The following is a 16,408-nucleotide window of genomic DNA, read 5'->3' on the forward strand; positions in this document are numbered from 1 at the left end:
CTAAATTCATTCTCATCCAGCTGAGCAATAAAAATTTTTGTCCTTGAAATATTACTTCTACAGAGGACTTATTTAAAACTCTGTGCATGGGCGCCTGGGTGGCTCAGTTGGTTAAGCGACTGCCTTCGGCTCAGGTCAAGATCCCAGAGTCCTGGGATCGAGTCCCGCATCAGGCTCCCAACTTGGTGGGGAGCCTGCTTCTCCCTCTGACCCTCTCCCCTCTCATGCTGTTTCTCTCTCTCTCACTCTCTAATAAATAAATAAATAAATAAAATCTTTAAAGAAAAAAAATTAAATAAATATTTAAAAAAATGAATAAAAGTCTGTGCACAGTGAATATTTCATTAGCTTTGCAAAATAACCCTGAAGTAGTTAAAGGCAACAAACCAACATCTGTACAGCATGTAACAGTTTACAAAGCACTTTCCAATGCAATTAATTCTCACAAGTATCATGTAAGGTTAAGTATGACGTGAGCCATTATGATTCACCCCTCCTATAGCTGAGAAACAAACTCAGAGAGGCTAAGTGCTTTTCCCTGCTTGCATTCTGGTGGGAGACAGGGGGCACCTGGGTGACTCAGTCGGTGAAGCGTCCGACTCTTGGTTTTGGCTCAGGTCAAGATCTCAGGGTCGTGAGACTGAGCTCCACATTGGGCTATGTGCTTAGCGCAGAGTCTACTTGAGGTTCCCTCTCCTGCTGCCCCTGCCTCAGCTCACTCGCTCTCTTTCTCTAAAATAAATAAATACAATCTAAATACAATCTTTTTTTTTTTTAGTTTTATTTATATATTTGACAGAAAGAGAGACAGCAAGAGAGAGAACACAAGCAGGGGGAGTGGGAGAGGGAGAAGCAGGCTCCCCGCCGAGCAGGGAGCCTGATGGGGGGCTCGATCCCAGGACCCCGGGATCATGACCTGAGCTGAAGGCAGACGCTTAATGACTGAGCCACCCAGGTGCCCCAATAAATAAATAAAATCTTTAAAAAAAGAATACAGCAATACATGATAATAATCTAAGTAACTTGCCCAAGATCATGTAGTTAGTGGTGGAACCAAGATTCACACTCAGGTCTGACTGTAGGATCCATGCCCTAAACAACTGGGTCAGGAAGCCATCATCTGGGAAGAACAATTAGGGTGAGGGGCTACGAAGTGATGGGGTAGGAGGGGGTGACAACAGTATATGGTTGAAAGGTGTCTGCAGGAAACAAGGGGACAGCCCAGCAGGTGGATGGGAGAGGGTATCCTGCAGAAGAAACTGCGCCATGGTAGAGACAGACAAGCAAACAGACAATGACAAACCAGCAGGACAAACACTGGGATGGGGTTGGCGGGGGGGGGGGGGAGGGGGAACAGAGATGGAGGGATACAAACAGGGGCCTGCAGCCCAGAAGTGGCTTCCAAGAGAAGGTGGCGTCAGATACGGGTGGGGTGGTAGGAAGAGCGCGTTCTGGGCACAGGGGATGGCATGTATCAAGACCCAGAGGTAGAAGAGAGAAGATGCTTTTGCAGAACCAAAAAGATGCTCAGTGTAGCCAGGCCTTGGACAGTAGGTGGGCATGGAGGGGTGCGAGGGAAGAAATGAGCAGGTGGGGAAGCTGCTGGGGGCCACACCATGCCGGACCACGTTCTTCCAGCTCAGGAGTCAGACTTCATTGTAAAGGCAGTGGCCATGGGGATGCGGAGTAAGGGTTTGTGGGACCTCTCGGTACTTATTTTGCAACTGCCTGTGAGACTGTAATTATTTTAAGACAGAAAGCTTTGAAAAAAGCAGCAGGATGTCTCTACAGAATTTTAAAGACCTTTTCTTGAGTTCTAAGTAAATGAAAAATAAATGTCCACCTCACCCCAAATGAACTAGTGCATTTAATAAATACATATATGCGCCTATAGGTGCCAGGTGTCACCCCACACACTGCGGGCACAGCAGAGACAAAGGCAGACAGCACCCCTCCATCGTGGAGGTATGTTGCCACAAAGGAGATAGACAATATGCAAGCTCATAACATTTAAAATAAGACAATCTTAAATAATGGTGAGGTTGTGAAGGAAAAGAAACCTTAAATAACACTTACCCAGATTTCAGGAAACAGTTGTTGGCCTCCCCTCTCTAAGTCTGAAAACAGGCTGTTCAGCTTCTTGAAGGTTCTTGGAGAAATATGCCAATTGCCCTAGGGGAAACAAACCAGAAAAACCAGCCTGTGGGTCCATAGGGTGTGGGATCTGGAGGAGGAGAGACAGAGGGATCAGGTTAGCCTGGGGCTCAGGGGAGCCTCACTACCACTTCTACCTACTACCTCTGGGCCTTGGCCCCAACATGATCTCAGGGTCCTGGGATTGAGCCCCACATCGGGCTCCCCACTCAGTGGGGAGTCTTCTTCTCCTTCTCCCTCTGCCCCTCCCCCTTGCTTGTGCTCTAGCTCACTCGCCCTCTCTCTCTCAAATGAATAAATGAAAAAAACTTTAATAAAAAAAAAAGATGTCTGTTACAGGAATGAATGAATGAACTAGCTTTTAGGCTTAAGCAAGAGCTAGATTTTCCTGCTAATTCTCTCCCCAAAGGCACTCCTGTTCTTACACTTAAATTGAGCATCAGATGAGGAAGGGAGATGGGGCAGGGGCCAAGCATCTGGAATTACCCAGGGTCCCCCAAAACTTCAAATAATCTGAGTTTCATCCTAACGGCCATTTTCCATGCCAAAGAACCAGAACATTATTTTCTGCCTCTTTAATCCTTTTTAAAGGAGTTATCAGGGATAAGGCCCTTCTCCTGGATAGCCCCTTCCCCTGGGGCATGAGAATGTGCCAACACCACGCCTACAAACTACGAGATTCAAGCTATGAGTCCATTCATGTTAGAAAGACGCAGAGAAGACAAAATGGCTGGAAGGATATTCTCCCAAATTCTCTATGAAAGGCGAGATACCGGAGACTTTTCTGGATTTTCCCAATTTTCTGCCATAAATACGTGTTGCTTCTGAACTCTGAAGAAAGTTCCCTAGTGTATGTGGAGGCCAGCAGAGTGTCTCTATCTCTAAGTAGGAGGGTCTTGGATTCTGAACCGTTGACTGTTTTTCTTTACTGTTTATGTTTTAAAAATTTGCGGTAATGAGTATATATTGATTTTAAGATCAGAAAAAAAAGGTCATGATTTTAAATTATAACATTGGTGCCAACACAGGCTCATTCTGGCTGGGGAGAACTGATTCTGCACAACTCTGGCAGCCTGAGATGGGCCACAGTGGGAGCAATGACACCACAGAAAGTGGCAGATGCTACCCATGACGGATTTTGTTTTCCAGAGAGCTGGTTAACAGCCTACCACTGGATATACAATATGATTCCAGGTAGGTTTTTTAAAAAAACGTTTCACCGAACAAAAAGATCACAAGGAAATCTAGCCAAAAGTCAATGATCATTGTCTCTCGGTGGCGAGGCTGTGGGACTAGAAGTAATTGGGTTTTGTTCTTCCTATTTTTCTGTATTTTTTAAAAGATTTTATTTATTTGATAGAGAGCACGAGAGAGAGCAAGCAGAGCGAGGTTGGAGGTGGGGAGGCAGGGGCAGGGCAGAGGGAGAGGGAGAAGCAGGCTTCCCGCGGAGCAGGGAGCCCGATGCGGGGCTCGACCCCAGGACCCTGGGATCATGACCTGAGCCGAAGGCAGACGCTTAACTGACTGAGCCACCCAGGCTGCACACTAGTGTGCAGAGAGCTGGTCCAGCGGCACCCAGGGCCTAGGAGGTCACTGATGGACGGAGTAATGTCCCGATATCACGGGTCTCCTGGGGATCTGTCCCTGTCCAGCTGCTGTGAAGACACCAAGAGACTCTGAGAGTCCTGCACTTGACCCAGAAGAGCACCAATTGGCAGGGAGAGAACATATACATAGTGAGAGCCAGCACGGCGAACGCTCACCCATGGCTGGACTGCAAAGCCCGGGCCCAGGATAGACGAGCATTACGTCGGCGTGGGCGGTGGCATGATGGTCTATGATTTTGAGTTTTATCTAGCCAGCTACATTACCTACCGCCAAAGAAAATGCTGGCTGAGCTGTTATTATCAGTAGTGGGGGTAGAGAGCCATTCCACAACAGTTGTCCTTGGCTCTGCAAGCACCCACAGTAGGTGCCCAGCCCATATTTGTTAAGTAACGCTGTAAACGACTCAGCAGGATTTCCTCTTGGGGAGATGAAAAGTCCCCAAGTCAGCACCGAGGAGAAAACAAATATAATCAATATCATCCTGGAACATCCTTTAAATCATCCTTAAAACTCCATGACCAGAGCTTTTAGGAGATCACACGCAAGAATGAACTTCTTTTGTGTTTCTTTTTTTTTTTTTTAAATAAAGATCTTATTTATTTAGTTGAGAGAGAGAGAGAGCATACATGAGTGGTGGGGAGGGACAGAGGGAGAGGGAGAGGGAGAAGCAGAGCCCCTGCTGAGTGGGGAGCCCAATGCAGGGCTTGATCCCAGGACCCTGAGATCATGACCTGAACCAAAGGCAGATACTTAACTGACTGAGCCACCCAGGCGCCCCTGAACTTCTTTACACGGCAGCCCATTATGGCCTTTTTTACCCCTTGGAGCAGCCAGTAAAGGCCAAGGTCAAATTTGATGTGAATGTATGTGTATGGGGCAGGTGGGGAGAGGTGTTCTCTTTCTCTTTCCTTCTTTTTCTGGTGAACTGGTTAGAATTGAGATATTTTTTCTTTTTTTTTTTTTTTAGAGAGGGGGATGGAGGGAGGGGGAGAAGAAGAGGGAGAATCTCAAGCAGACTCCATGCCCAGCGCAGAGCCTGATGGCGGGCTTGATCTCACAACCCTGAGATCATGACCTGAGCTGCAATCAAGTCGGACCCTTAGCTGACTGAGCCACCCAGGCACCCCTACAGTTGAGTTTTTAAATGAGCCTGCAGTACGATAACAGAAGCATCACTAGTGGGATAACAACGGTATTATGGGAGGGCTGGGGACTAACTGTTCTGGAGCCGAGGAGAAAGAAAAGCATTTGGTTGAAGAAACCCTTCACAACAAAGAGAGCTACAGCATCGTTCTTAGGCCAGAAACTCTGAAGATGGTAGTTCAAAGTTCATACACACACACAACCTTGAGACGGTCCTAGAAGGGAGGATTCTAGGCAGTCCCAGTCCACTCCCCCACCCCGCCCCCCTCCAGCATTTTAGGAGAGAAGCCCATTCATTCGATACCTCTCTCTGGACGTTAAACTGGAAGCCACTAGTACTGTAGCATCTCAGGAGGTCTCCATGGCAACAGTTCCAACACACAAGAATCCAGAGCGTTTCGGACAATCCCACTACAGACCAGAGGAAGAGAGGGATGTTGGCACAGAGGGAAAGTTCCTATCCCATCTCACTTCAGCAGCCTGGAGGATGGGCAGGTGGTGGAGTGGGGGGACAGCGTGCCATTGGGATGGACGCTCAGGTTGTATGACATTCCGTCCACATTACGGTTGGTTCATTCCTCCCCCACTAGCACCCTGGTGCAAGCCAACCTCATCTCAGGTGGATCCCGGCAGGAGCCTCCCCACCGGACTCCTGCCTCTGTCTGTTCTCCCCAGTAGCTGTCCACCACGCTGCGGCCAGAGAGCTCCATCTCCACCTGAAGTCATCATGTCCTTCTCGGCTCCAAACCTCCACTAACCCCATTTCCAGAGTCACAGTTCTTCCAGTGGTGCCTGCGCTATATGCAATCTGGCCCCTAGCCTCTCCACCCTCCTCCCCCTCTCCCCTTCACTCGCTTTGCTCTAGCTGCACACCCTCCTCGCTGCTCCTGGAGCCCATCAGGCACGCTCTCACCTCAAGGTCTTTGCATAGTCTGTTCCTTCTGCCCGGAATGCCCTTACCGCAGACAACCACATGGCCAGCTCCCTCACCTCCTTCCTATCTCTGCTTAAATCTCACAGATCAGTGAGACCACCCTGCCCCTGCCTTTCATCCCAATCCCCTTTCCCTGGCTCCTCTGCTTGGTCCCCAGCACGAATCACTGTCCGACATACTGGATCATTTACTTGTTTACACCCGTTGCTTATTGTCTATCTCTTTCTGCCCTTATGCAAGCACAGTAGGCACTTATAAACATCTGATGAATGAATGGTGGTTTCTACTTGGGAATAACTAAAACATAATGGGAGGCACATGTGCTGAGGAAGGAGGTGGGGGGGGAAATGGCAAAGTTTGTTATGGTTTACTTGATCTGCTGGTTTTCAAACTGTCCCACAGGGCCCCAGGGATTTCTCTTACTCTGGTGGGCAAGAGGAGATACGATGGGGACCCTCAATGCCTCACCTTCAAATTATAGCAGTAAATAATCCAGCAAGACCACTTTGGGGGTATTATCCCTCCAAAAGAAATGAAAGCAGGGTCTCAAAAAGATATTTGTGCACCCATATTCATATCAGGATTATTCACAATAGCTAAAAGGTAGAATCAACCCGAGCGTCCATCAATGGATGAATGGATGAACAACAACAAAAAAGCAATATATCCATACAATGGAATATTATCCAGCTTTTAAAAAAGGAAGGGAATTACACCATGGAAGAACTTTGAGGACACTGTGCTAAGCGAAATAAGCCAGTCACGGAAAGACAAATACCGTCTGATTCCACTCACGGGAGGTACCCTAGAGTAGTCAAAATTATACAGACAGACAGCAGAATGGTGGGTGCCAGGAGCTGGGGGAGGGGGAAACGGGCAGTTGTTGAATGGATACAGAGTTTCAGATTTGCAAGTGGAGAAGTTCTGGTTGCAGAGTGATGTGAATAGGCTTAACACTACTGACCTGCACACTTAAAAATGGTTAAGATGGTAAATTTCATGGTTTTTTTTTTTTTTTTTAAATTTCATTTTTTAAGTAATCTCCACTCCCATGGTGGGGCTCGAACTCACAACCCGGAGATCAAGAGTCGCACGCTCCACCGACTGAGCCAGCCAGGCACCCCAATAAATTTGATGTTATTTTATCACAATTAAATTTTTATAAATTATAACAGTGAATGTTTGGTAAATGTTAGCCACGGGCCTCCCCTTTCCCCCCATTGTTTCATTTCTTCCCAACAGTCCTCCAGGGTAGGTGCTGTTATCCCCAATTTACAGGAGGGACACAGAGGCCCTAAGAAATGAAGGTCAAAGCCACAGGGCAAGTAATGTGGGATTTGAACACACCTGGGTCTTAGCCCCGAGGCAGCCATCTCAACCTTGATGCTGCACGGCTCTCTTTAGTCTAGTCGATGTCCTGGGGAGGGCCAGGAGATCTCAAACACAAACTGAAAGCCACCAGGTTAGACGAATCTCACTCACTCCCATCTGTGCACAGGCTAACACCCCACTTCTCAGCCTGCCCTAAGCACCTCTGGGACAGACCTAACCTGCCTTCCGGGGTCATTTTCCTCCAGTCCCCTTCTTCCAGCCGGGCCTCAGCCAAACCACACCATCCGCTGCTTCCTGCCCATACCGGGATTCCCACCTCAGGCCTCAACTCCTGCTGACCTCTAGGTGGGCCCTCATGTCCAAACGGATTGTTTTTCAAAAGCACAGTTTCATAACAAAATCAGCAAAGATCTCCTGCGGGCTTACTCTCAGGAACGCATTTCAGCCTCACAATGACCTCACGAGGAAGAAACTGTCACTGTCCCCATTTTACAGATGGGAAAACTGAGGCCAGTGGAGGTGACGGCCACCTGGCTGGCAGTGCCACGATGCAGCCTGCAGGCCTGTGTGACTTCAAACCCCGAGATTTTCTCCACTTTACGAAGGGGCCCAAGGACTGCCATGAGCCTCCCTGGAGTTGTTCAGCTGACCTGGAGCCTGCTGCCTCTAAAGCCCCCAGGCTTCGTCTGGGCAGCCCCCTCCCCAACGGCTGCTTGCCTAAGTGCCGGTCTCCCAGCCCGGGAAGGTCAGGGTGAGAGTGGACGAGGCTCAGGACATCGGTGCTTCCCCCGGCTGGCCAGCAGAAAGAGCAGACCTGCCTCTCCTCCCTCCCAGCAGACCCTGCATGACTTCCTTCCCACGCAGCGGGCTACAGGTTTACTTGTTTGTGGGCGATCTGTCTAGAGAAAGCTCCACCAGGGCAGTGGCTTTTGTGTCTTTCCTTGATGTACCCTGGAACGGTGCCTGGCAGTGTAGGTGCTCACTCCGTGTGCAGAATGAATGAATGAAGGAACGAATGCGCGAACACCTACCCCTACAACAGCGAAATGACTTCAGCCTTATATATTTTTTTTACTCCACCCTCCTGCCTCAGCCCTATATACAAATAAATAAATAAATAAAATAAATATTTATTTATTTGAGAGGGAGCGCGCGCGTGCAAACACATGCACAGGTGGGGAGAGGGGCAGAGAGTGAGAGAAAAGCAGACTCCCTGCTGAGCTTGGAGCCTTACACGGGGCTCGATCCCAGGACCCTGAGATCATGACCTGAGCCAAAGGCAGATGCTCAACTAACTGAGACATCTAGGCACCCCTCAGCCTTACATTTTTGAAGAAGGACAATACAGTTTTATATAAAGTGAGGGTTCCATATTTGCTCAAGAGGTACTCCTAAATGTAGATTTCATCCCTCAGCACCTCTGAGCAAACTCAGTCCAGTCCTGAAAGTCAGGAGGGTTACATTAGGGGTGGTGGACAGGGTACAGGCAGAAATTACCCCCCAAATGAGTATGCAACTCCCTCCGGAACTAAACCCCCCACACTCCTGGGGATGTCTCATGGCCTGGGGTTGGGCTCAGATCTGAAGGATAAGGAGGTGTTAACCTGGGAAAAGGGAGATAAGGGGGGAACAGTGGTCTAGAAGAGCATGTGCAAAGGCCCTGAGGAGGGAGGGGGCAGCATGCCTCAAGCACAGAGGGCTACTGATAAAGTGATCTGAGATGTAGCTGGAGGTATAATAGGCCAGACTGTGCAGGGCCTTATGGCCCATATTCATGGGTTTTGTTCTTTGCCCTAAAACGAACAGGAAGCCACAGCAGAATTTTAAGCAGAGGGTGGTACAGCTGAATTGGTCTGACTGCCCAAGTGGAGGGTGGCTAAATAGAAAATGGACTGATGCCCTGCCTTCTGCCCACTAGAACACATTCAAGGCAGCAAGCCCCCCCCCCCCCCCATCTCATCTGCAGCCTCAGTTTATAATGTATAGCAGTGTTTACAAAACACACAGGCCAAAAAGGACCCGGTGATAAATCTCACGACGTGTCTCAGGTCTCACAGGTGCAGGCCCAGGTAGCTGGCTCCACCTTTGCGGTCTGGAGCACCAGCGCAAGGAGACATGGTTTCAGGCTCAGGAGAAATTCTCTAGGCTCCAGCCTTCATGAGCTTTCCATGCTGAGCTGTGGCAACCTACTCGGTCAACGGTGCCCATCCAGTTGCTCCTGGGCCTTTGGTCGAAAAAGCAAAAAGGCTCCCAGAGCGCCAGACACAGGGCCTTTGTGTTCTCAGCTACTTTCATCCTCACAACAACCTTAGAGACAGTATTTTACACATGAGGAAACTGAGGCACAGAGAGGTCACGTGGCTTGTCCAAGATGACTCAGGAGGCTACCAAGCTAGGACCTGAGCCCACATCTGTCTGCTACCACGCACGTGACAGCAAGCGCTGTAGAAACTGAAATGCTGTGTGGCAAAAATTCCATTTCTCGACCCTGGCAGGGGGCCTCAGCCCCCTTGCCTGGAACTCGGCCACCCCCACCTCTGCCTCTTACATTTCTCTACAGAGAGTGGTAACAGGTTACCAACAGGGTCGCTGGAGCCTCTAAATAACTATGCTCTAATAAAATCCACCCTTGCTTACTCCTGATTTGGCAGGGCCTCTGCTGGAGGCCACACTTTGGACCATGCTTTACCATTTAAGAAGCATTCTTTTTTTTTTTTTCCCCAATTCTTTTCATGAAGCTTTATTTTATTGAAAACATGATTAAACACTTAAGATAATTAAAATAAAATTAATATTATATTATTCATGATCCTGCTACTGTAATGCAACTTTAAAAATTACTATTTTTTAATTTACAGACATATATTTGAATTCCTTAAATTCTTGGGAATAATCAACCTTAAGCCTTCATGGGAAGAGTACTTATCCACAGGGAGGATATATGAGGAGAATCTTCTGAAATTTGGCTTAGTAGCTTCCAAGACACCACTCCTTCTGTTTTCCTCTTTCTCACCACCGGCTTGTTTTCAGTCATCTTTGCAGGTTGTTCCTAGTTATCTTCTCTTTCCCTAAATGTTTGAGTACTTCAAGGTTCAGTTCTCATAATTTTTCTCTTTTCTATCCTGCTAATTTCCATGGCTTTAAATTTCATCTATTGGCTGCTGACATTCACATTTATAACTTTAGCTCAGAACTTTCCCCCTGAACTCCAGAACTGTGTGTACATCTGCTTACAAGACTCCTTTACTTGGAAGTCCCAAACATAACAAAACCAAATGAATCTCTTGGCTGCTTCCCAAAACTTACTGTATTTCCAGATTGCTACCACTCAGTAAATACCAACTTCTTTCTTCTGGATACTCAACCCCCAAACTTGGAGTCATTCTTGACTTTTTTCTCTCATGCCCAACATCCAATTTGTAAGAAAATTCTGTTTAGCTCTACCTTCTAAAGATTTATTTATTTTAGAGCGAGAGAGAGAGAGAGAGAGAGCGCATGTGTGAGCAGGGAGGGGGGCAAAGGGAGAGGGAAAGAGAGAGAGTAAGAGAGAGAATCCCAAGCAAGCTCCACACTCAGCGAGGAACCCAACATAGGGCCCGATCCCATGACACTGAGATCATGACCAGAGTTGAAATGAAGAGTCGGACGCTCAACCAACTGAGCCACCCAGGCGCCCCATTAGCTCTATCTTTTAAATATATTGAGAATCCAAATGCTTTAAGAAGCATTCTGACACGATATAATCAATGCCATGCACTTTTATGACACCTGTTGAATGATAAGTGAAAGAGAGGCCCACAGAGGTGATGTGACATAACCAAGGTCACACAGCTAGGAAGGGGCAATGCCAGGTTTCCAGACTCTGACGTTAGTTTAGGGCTTCCTTTGGACCACCCTCTACCCACCTAGCTCCTCCCCACCAAATCCCTGGGGAGTCGGGAGAAAGCTCAGGCTGGCTGGGCATCTCGAACAAGGCCCACGAGGGTTTGACACTATGAGGTTCAATCTCTCTCTGCCCTCTACACATACTTCACAGTTGGTAAGATTCCAGCGGTTGGTCCTCTCTGCCCAGCCCTCCCCACCCCTCCACCGCCCCCCCCAATGGAGAGCAGTGTTTTGTCCCACTCTTCCTAGTGTAGTCCCCAAAGGCAACACTTCTCTTGTTCAATGCTGTATTTTCAGTGCCTAAAAAGTTCACACACTGGCACACAGTAGGTGCTCTGTGTCTAATAAATGAATGGATGCCCCTAAAACTTAAAGGGGTTTCATGTTTTTGGCAGTGAAATGAGTACTGAGTCAGGGAAAAGAGAAGTAACATGTTAACTCCTACTCTGTGTTAGGCAGTGGTCTCTAGGCCAAGACCCAGAGTCTAGGCCCGCTGTGCTCTCCGGGGCAGAAGAGAGAAAGGATGTGGTGAAAACCTACTTTGTCCCTGTGCCAGGCACTGGGTCAGCCTCTGGAGTCAGGTAACCCAGGTTCTGAAAATGTTCTCCTTCCTAGGGGAGCTGTCTTGGGGAAGTCATCTCTCTGAGCCTGTTTACCTCACTGTATAGTCCCCCCAAAAGTTAGTATCAGTTCTTCTTTCCTGCTATACCAACAGGTGGCAGAGTGAGAAACATGGCCCATCTGTAACTGAGGGCCTGGGCTTTTTCCAGAAGGAATTCCCAGTCCCCTACTGGAATTCTCAGTTTGAATGTGTGCTATGAGCTCACAGGGCTGTAAGGGCAAGGAGAAAGGGGGTGAGGAGTGCCGGGAGACCTTCCTCACTGGTCTGTGGAGGGGCTCGTGGGACAAGGGTAAGCCCAGAGACCCTGTGTAACCTCGGGCAAGTTCCTTTCTCTGCCCGGACCAGAGCAGCGTCCTCACTTATCCAGGAAGGTGCTGGGAGATCTTTGCGGGCTCAGAGCCCGAGCTGGAAGGCAGGGGATGCCTGGGTACTCCGCCCGGCCTCAGTTTCCCCATCTGCCGCCCTACGTAATTCCTAAGGGCACTTTCCGCTCTAAAAGCAACCAAGCAACAACCAGGCAGCCTGGACTCCTGGCAGTCAGCGCCGGGAGCCGCGTGCGGCCACTCCTTGGGCGGCCTGGCGCCCACGGGGGGCGGAGGGCGGGGTGGGAGGCAAAGGCCCGCGGGGCCGGGCCAGTCCTTGCGGGAGCAACCCTCGTGAGGCCCGCGGTGTGGAGCGGCCCCGGCGTGGGCGAACCTCGCCCGCGGCCCATTTGAACCCGTGTTTCCTACCTGGCGGCGGCGGCAGCGGTGGCAAAGGCTCGGACTCCTCCCGCCCGGCTCGCCCTTCGGCCCCGCCCGCGGGCTCGCCCCGCCCCCTCAGCCCCTCCCGGCCGATTCCGCAGCCTGCACCGCCCCGAGCTCCCGGCCGCCCCGCCCCTCCCGCTCGGCCCCGCCCCTCCTCCCCGGCTCGTCCCGCCGCCTGCGCAGACCGTCCCGGGCGCGTGGTCCGGGCTTCCGGGCCCGGTCTCATGTACTGCGTGTCCCAATACGGCTCTTCTCGCCGCCACCCTGCGACAGGGGTGCCGGCATCAGGAAGTGACGGGTCAACCCGGGCGCGAAACGCGGTGTGTGGGTCTGTTTGCGTTGCAGGAAGCAGCAGGACCTCAGGGCCAGAGAGGGCCCTTCAAGGTTCCACTGGGCCACACTGCTAGCCAGGGGTTTGGTCCCAGAGTGGAGGGCCAGAAAGCGACTTGGATGGAAACCTTCAAAAGTAAAGGGTGCCAGCCAGAGAAACAACCTTCCTGCATGTATATACAGCACTTTGGAGTTTCCAGAGTATTGAGATAGCCATGCTCTCTCTGATTCTTCTTTTAGTTTGTCTACTGCTCTAAGTTTGGGCCAGTCTCGGGGCCTTCGCATTTGAGGTTCCCTTGCCTGGCACTCTAACCCCGAGACCTCCCTTTTCCTGCGTCTGTTTCCAGCTTTCCGTTTCGGTCTTCACTCAGGGTGGTATCTGTGTCTTCAATGATTGGATGTTTCCTGTTTGCAGTTTACTGTCTGCCATCCCCACTAAACTCTTAGTGTAGGGGTCTCGGCTGCCTTGTCCCCTGCTGTGTGCCCAGCACCAGGGACTGTACTGGGCACTTGGTAGGTGTTTAGAATTTTATGAATGCAAAATTATTCATTGTGTATCTGAAATTCAAATGTAACTGGGTGTCCTATATTTTATCTGGCAATCCTACTTGAGCCCCATCCCCAGAGATTCTGATTCTGTTGGTCTGGGGTCTGGCCAGGCAAAGGCACTGTTCTCAAGCTCACCAGCTCACCAGGTATTTCTAATGTGTGCTTAGCTTCAGGAACCACAGTTGTAGGGCCTTGTCTATGGATTTTATTCTGCTGAGATAGAGAGTTGTAGAAGGTCCTGGGCACTGGTGTGACATGATCTCACCTTTAAAGAGGATCCCACTGGCTCCTTGCAAGGACAGAAGGATAAGAATGGACATAAGCAACTGGTTAGGAAGCTGTTGCAATATCCAGGCCAGGGAAGGGCTTATATTTGTTGAGTGCCTACTAAGGGCTAGGCACAGAGAAAGTATGTAGTGGAGGCATAGATTCTGGAGCCCCAGACCTACCCAAGGTTGAATTTTTCAAGGGTGTGGAAGCCTAAAAATTTATATTTTTAACAAGTTGCCCTGGTGATTTTGATGATCAGTTAGGTTTGGAACAACCAAATGGTTGGATTCGATTCTCCCAGAAATTATAGAAATAACCATGAATACTGTTTCGGGAATATTACCCCGTGGCTGGCTCTACATGCTTTCCGTACTTACTTTATATCATTCAATCCTGTGCAGTTGATACCATGATTAGCCCCATTTCGAATAGGAAGGAACCGAGGCTCAGAGTAGTTAAATAACTTGGCTGGTGTCACCAAGCTACCAGATGGCAGAGCCAGGATTTAATCAAAGACGTGACTAATTCTGCTGTCCTGCCCTTCCACAGGCTTAAGTATCAACATGCGTTTGGAGATATTTAGATGAGTTTCAGATCATGAATCCCCAGCAGGAGAAGGCTTCTTCATTATGTCCCATCGATGTCTGTCCTTCCAGGATGTAGGTGGGGCTGGCCCAGCGTTGGTGTTTGTAGAATGGAACTGAATTATGGGCGTGATGTCACTGAAGGCAGCCCCGCATCCCTTCCTGTAGAGTATCCTTATGATGCCCTCATGCTGGCTTTGAGACTAAAGGACCCAGGAGATTGTTTATGGGTCCTTCTTTCCTAACGATGTTCAGAAATAAACAGCTGCCCTGGGGAAGGATAGGACACACCTTCAGAGGAGGCCCAGGGTGGAGGGCCCTGTGGACAGTTTGTGGTTACCATGGGTATTGTGATATTGCTGAGCAATCTCTTGTTTTTGTTTCCAAGGCATCTTTGACCTGGAGAACTGAACATTTTTTTGTTAATTGGGCCATCAACTGGCCCAATTAATTGGAATTGATGAAGCTAGGTAGCAGGGGTTTGGGGTCAAAGCCACGTGGGTTAATATTTTCCCCCCATTGTACTTGTGTTGGGTGATAATTTTGTAGTTCTCTGCCTTACCTCTTACACAGAGGCTTGGGTGACGGCCTCTGCCTGCTTCTTATCTAAGATGCTTTGCGCTTGCCCCTGGTCTCATATTTTCTAGTGGATGATGAGACCCACATCATCACTGGTATGTGAGATTCTTTAGCTGGCATGTGAACTTCCATTAAATCTCCTTGGATAGTACATGACAAAGTTATTCCCTTCAAGCCTTATTCCATTGAGAACACAGTTTAATGCTATCGAATCTTTTTTTTTTTTTTTGAGGTACAATTTTTATTTGTTTCTTATAAACTACTAATCAAGGCCATTAATTAAACTCCTGTTTAAATCATTTTTCTTTGTGACAAATGTAGGGATCCGAAAGGGTCCCAATGTTTATAGCAGCAATGTCCACAATAGCCAAACTATGGAAAGAGCCCAGATGTCCTTTGACAGACGAATAAAGAAGACGTGGTCTCTATATACAATGGAATACTACTCAGCCATCAAAAAAATGAAATCTTGCCATTTGTGATGATGTGGATGGAACCGGGGGTATTATGCTAAGCAAAATAAGTTAATCAGAGAGATAATTTTCATATCTCACTCATATGTAGAATTTAAGAAACAAAACAGAGGATCATAGGGGAAGGGAGAGAAAAATAAAACAAGACAAAATCAGAGGGAGACAAACCATAACAGACTCTTAACCATAGGAAACAAACTGAGGGTGGCTGGAGGGGAAGGGGTTGGGGGATGGGGCAACTGGGAGATGGGCAGTAAGGAGAACACATGATGTGATGAGCACTGGATATTATATAAGAACTCTACGTCTGAAACTAATAATACATTATATGTTAATTAATTGAACTTAAATTAAAAAAAAAGATCCTGGGGCGCCTGGGTAGCTCAGTCGTTGGGCGTCTGCCTTCAGCTCAGGTCATGATCCCAGCGTCCTGGGATCGAGTCCTGCATCGGACTCTCTGCTTGGCGGGAAGCCTGCTTCTCCCTCTCCCACTCCCCCTGCTTGTGTTCCCTCTTTCGCTGTGTTTCTCTCTGTCAAATAAATAAAATCTTTGAATAAAAAAAAAAAGATCCTATCCTCTTAGGGAATTTCAAGTCTCCAATATGGTGTTGTTACCTATGGTCGCCATTCTGTCCATTAGACTCCAGAGCTCATTCATCTGGCTTAACTAAAACTTTGACCTTTGATCAACGTCTCCTCATTTCTCCCTTCCCCCCTGCCCCCAGGCCCTGACAACCACGATTCTGCTCTTTGCATCTATGAGTTTGACTATTTTATATTCCACACATGAGTGAGATCAGGTACTATTTGCCTTTCTGTGTCTGGTTTATTTCACTTAGGACAATGTCCTCCGGGTGCATCCATGTTGCCGCAAATTGGACGATTTCCTTCTTTTCTAAGGCTGAGCAATATTCACTGTCCTCCTCTAACATTTGCTAATCTTCCTTTTTAACAAAGGGGGAATAGACCTCCGCTCAGAGCCTCTGGCTCTCCAAAATACTGAGTTATGATTTGATCCTTCTGTTATTTATTTAATAAACTTTTTATTTTTAATTTTAATTTTATTTTTTTTAAGATTTTATTTATTTATTTGACAGAGAGAGACACAGTGAAAGAAGGAACACAAGCAGAGGGAGTGGGAGAGGGAGAAGCAGGGAGCCCGATACGGGGCTTGATCCCAGGACCCTGGGATCATGACC

At 48.5% G+C, this 16,408-nt stretch overlaps 1 protein-coding gene across 3 annotated transcripts in view; it reads right to left on the bottom strand.

Moving 5' to 3' along the window:
* TMCO4 (transmembrane and coiled-coil domains 4) overlaps positions 1-12,467 on the bottom strand; it is an 85,159-nt gene extending 72,692 nt beyond the window's left edge. Inside the window, exons 1-3 of one of the 3 annotated variants that reach the window (XM_021683513.2) lie at positions 12,410-12,467; positions 5,210-5,316; positions 2,077-2,172 (exon numbers count right to left, since the gene is read on the bottom strand). The gene's annotated coding sequence lies outside the window, so the exon portion shown is untranslated. Of the gene's footprint in view, positions 1-2,076; positions 2,225-5,209; positions 5,317-12,409 lie in introns of all 3 variants that reach the window. The other 2 variants (XM_021683512.2, XM_021683515.2) reach the window with 2 other exon arrangements.
* Positions 12,468-16,408: the final 3,941 nt, after the last annotated feature.

The sequence above is a fragment of the Neomonachus schauinslandi genome, chromosome 4, assembly GCF_002201575.2.
Source record: "Neomonachus schauinslandi chromosome 4, ASM220157v2, whole genome shotgun sequence".
Lineage (NCBI taxonomy): Eukaryota > Metazoa > Chordata > Mammalia > Carnivora > Phocidae > Neomonachus > Neomonachus schauinslandi.